At 41.2% G+C, this 3,569-nt stretch overlaps 1 long non-coding RNA gene across 1 annotated transcript; it reads left to right on the top strand.

Annotated features, from left to right (window-relative positions):
* LOC140686246 (uncharacterized) lies at positions 1-3,569 on the top strand. Its single transcript, XR_012059953.1, has 3 exons — positions 1-218; positions 366-573; positions 3,340-3,569. It is a non-coding gene; the product is annotated as an uncharacterized lncRNA (long non-coding RNA).

Below are 3,569 nucleotides of genomic sequence, written 5' to 3'. Positions count from 1 at the left end.
CTTCAGCCTCCGTAGGGGCGTCTGTATCCACATCGCCTTCCTCCTGAAGACCCTGCTGAAAATGGAAGAGTCGGTGCTGGTGATACCCCCTTGGGGCCGCCTCTACCATTAGCAGAGCCTGGACATCCACCAGGTCCGGATTCCCTGGTCTGACTTTTTTGATCTCTCAAGTCTCAACAGAAACATCCCTGACAATGAGTATGAACAGTTCATTGCAGGTGAGATGGTGATCGTTTAACTGGGGCCAGACGGTTTTTGTTCTGGTTCCGATGTGAACATCGGGCCGTCTTGCTTCGGGTTTGTCAGTCTGCTTAGGGGCCATGCTCATGTTTCCTGCACTGCAGGTGAATTTGGTCTTTCCACAGTTTTTCTCAGGAAATATATCTGAAGTGTATGAGCTCTGTGTTCCCTCCCCTCTGAAAACCCTGGCCTTCTGGTGAGATGGAGCGGTGACAAGGAGGCCACTGCCACAGAGGCCTTGTCCCAGCAGGACTCGCTCCCTGGGCAGTAAGGGCCATTCTTACCTGAAGGAAAACACGATGTATGTGTACCATGGGCCACGTGCTGGAGAAGGTATGTAACCTCTCATTCAGTATAATTTGGTCCTGCTCAAGCTTCCCATTTTACTTTTTGTAGGAGGTAAGATTTGAAGATTTTCTTTGAATACAGCTATTTAGAGCTTATCTTTTTTTTTAATTGAAATGTGGTTGATTTACAATGTTTAGTTAGTTTCAGATATACAGCTGTTTTGTTAGTTTCAGGTATACAGCATAGTGATTCAGTTGTACATATACATAGTCTATTCTTTTTCAGGTTCTTTTCCATTATAGGTTGCAAGATACTGAACATTTTCCCCTGTGTTCTACAGTGAATCCTTGCTGTTTGTCTGTTTTACATATAGTAGTTTGTAATTGTTAATCCCAAACTCCTAAGTTTGTTTCCTAAGTCTGTGAGTCTGTTTTTGTTTTGTAAATAAGTTTATTTGTATCTTTTTTAAAAATTCCACATATAAGTGGTATCATATGTTACTTGTCTTTCTCTGTCTGAGTTATTTCACTTTAGTGTGATAATCTCCAAGTCCATCCATGTTGCTGTAAATGGCATTATTTCCTTCTTTGTTACAACTGTGTAATATTCTTTTATATCTAAATACTACATCTTTATCCAGTCATTTGTCAGTGGGCGTTTAGGTTGCTTCTATGTCTTGGTCATTGAAAACAATGCTGCTGTGAACATTGGGGTGCAGGTATATTTTGAAATTAAGGTTCCCTCTGGATATATGCCCAGGAGTGGGATTGCTGGATCAAATGATGTCTTTTTTTAGTCTTTTGAGGTATCTCCATATTGTTTTCCACATTGGCTTCACCAAACTACATTCCCAGCAATAATGTAGGAGGGTTCCCTTTTCTCCAAGCCTCTCCAGCATCTATGGTGAGTGGATGTTTGAATGGTGGCCATTCTGAGTAGTGTGAGATGATAACTTATTGTAGTTTTGATTTGCATTTCTAAGATAATTAGCGATATTGTGCCTTTTTTTCATATGCCTATTGGCCATTTGTATATCTTCATTGGAGAATTGCTTGTTCAGTTGTTCTGCCCATTTTTGGATTGGGTTGTTTATTTTTTTTTCTTATTAAGTTGTATGAACTATTTTTATAGTCTACAAGTTAAGCCATGTTCAGTCTCATCTTTTGCAAATATTTTCTCACATTCCATAGGTTGTCTTTTCATTTTGCTTATGGTTTCTATTGCTTTGAAATAGCTGATAGGTGTAACTAGGTCCCATTTGTTTATTTTGGCTTTTATTTTCTGTTGCTTGGGTGGATTGCCCTAGGAAAACACTGCTGAGATATATGTCAAATAATGTTTTGCCTATGTTTTCTTCTGAGAGTTTTTTAGCGTCTTGTCTAATGTTTAAGTCTTTAAGCCATTTAGAGTTTGTTTCTTTTTTGTTTTTTTTTTTCAACTCTATTATATGCTTTCGATTTGTGGTTACCCTATTTTTCAAGTATATCAACCCATTATCATATCTATTTCCTTTAGACTGATAATCACGTAGGCTCCAACACATCCTAAGAATAATGAGAAAAAGGAAAAAGAAAGAGAAAAAAATCTATCTTTTCTTGCTACCGTCTCCCTTTCCCACCTTTTTGTATTTTGATATACATTTTCTTTTTTACATCTTCATGTTTATTGTCTTGTAACTCGTTATTTCATTTCCAATGATGGTTTTCCCATTTCTATAGCATCCTGCTTCCTTTCTGTTTAGAGTAGAACCTTTTAATGTCTCTGTTTGGTTCCATAATGCTGAATTATCTCCCTAACCCCCTCCACCCTGAGCCTCTGAATACTCAGTACAGGGAAGCCAAACCATCCTAGCCTTCATCAGTCTTGGGATGCAATCTTCAGAGTGGGAAAGAAGAATCATTGAAAAATAATATTCTGTTTGTTGCTTTCTACCCTTGCCCAGAGAGTGAGAATCACCTCTGAAGGCGGAGGAAGAAAGATGGGGGCATGGGGCACAAAGCCTTTTCTCCTTTTGCTACTGAAAAAATGATTTCTTTTGTAATTAGTGATGATGCCCTTTAAATTGGTAAGATCGAGATTCCACAGCTTCAGCGCCTGTGAATAACCAGCTGGGAGAAAGCTCTCCAGGGCCCCTGCAGTGGTAAAGGCAGCCCCTCTGAGCACCTGTTGTTCTGTATTCTTCCGGCCTCCACACAGTTTCTCTAGGCACTGTGCAGGACGATGCAGTTCCCCAAGGTGGAGGACTGGGAGACCCCTGCTTGGTGGCAAGCCACAGGAGCCCACACTTGAAGGACAAAATGAAGAGTAGTGGGGCGGGCATAGGAACAGAGGATGGTTGAGACCCAGGATAGTTTCCTTGAGGCCAGCAGGTGAGACTGGCGGGGCAGATGGGGCCCTGGTGCATGGGCAGTCCTTGAGGGATCTGAAGCAAAGATATGAACCAAGATACTGGATTCGTGTGGGGGTAAATCGCCCCCTGGAGGCCACGTGGCAGTGCAGCGAGCCCAGGAGGAGAGGGCATTTCCCCAAAGTTGGGTTGACAGATCACAACCAACTCACTGGGAACCGAGAGGTACAGAGATATTGTTAACTTTTTGTCCCTCTTCCCGGAAAAAAAATTGCTTCCTGTTGAATAGCCTGTGTAGTTAGTGAGAATTAAATACATGAAGTAACATTTCCTCAAAAGTCATCCATTGTGCAGTTGTTAATAATGGTCAAATGCAAACTTGAATAGATTAAATCAAACAGTCATCATCGTATTTTAAAATCTTTTAAAATAAAATATCTTGCTGTCTTTGTTCTTCATTTCAGGGTTCACTTGGTGATAATAGTAACAAAAGCAACAGCAAACCTTTAAAGAATTCTGTCCTGCTGTTCAAGGAACTCTGTGTTCATGACAAACAAATGAGGTGGCACTTTACAGGAAGGACAGTCATTAATCACACAGCTAGTAAATGGCAGGGGTGGGACTTGAACCCAAGCTGTCTGACCCCAGAGCCCCCTCTCAGGCCCTTCAGTGCAGCTCATCACTTGGTATGCCC

The sequence above is a fragment of the Vicugna pacos genome, chromosome 16 (genome assembly GCF_048564905.1).
Source record: "Vicugna pacos chromosome 16, VicPac4, whole genome shotgun sequence".
Classification (NCBI taxonomy): domain Eukaryota; kingdom Metazoa; phylum Chordata; class Mammalia; order Artiodactyla; family Camelidae; genus Vicugna; species Vicugna pacos.
Note: the sequence above shows the minus strand (reverse complement) of the source record. Positions and strands in the feature narration are given on the sequence as shown.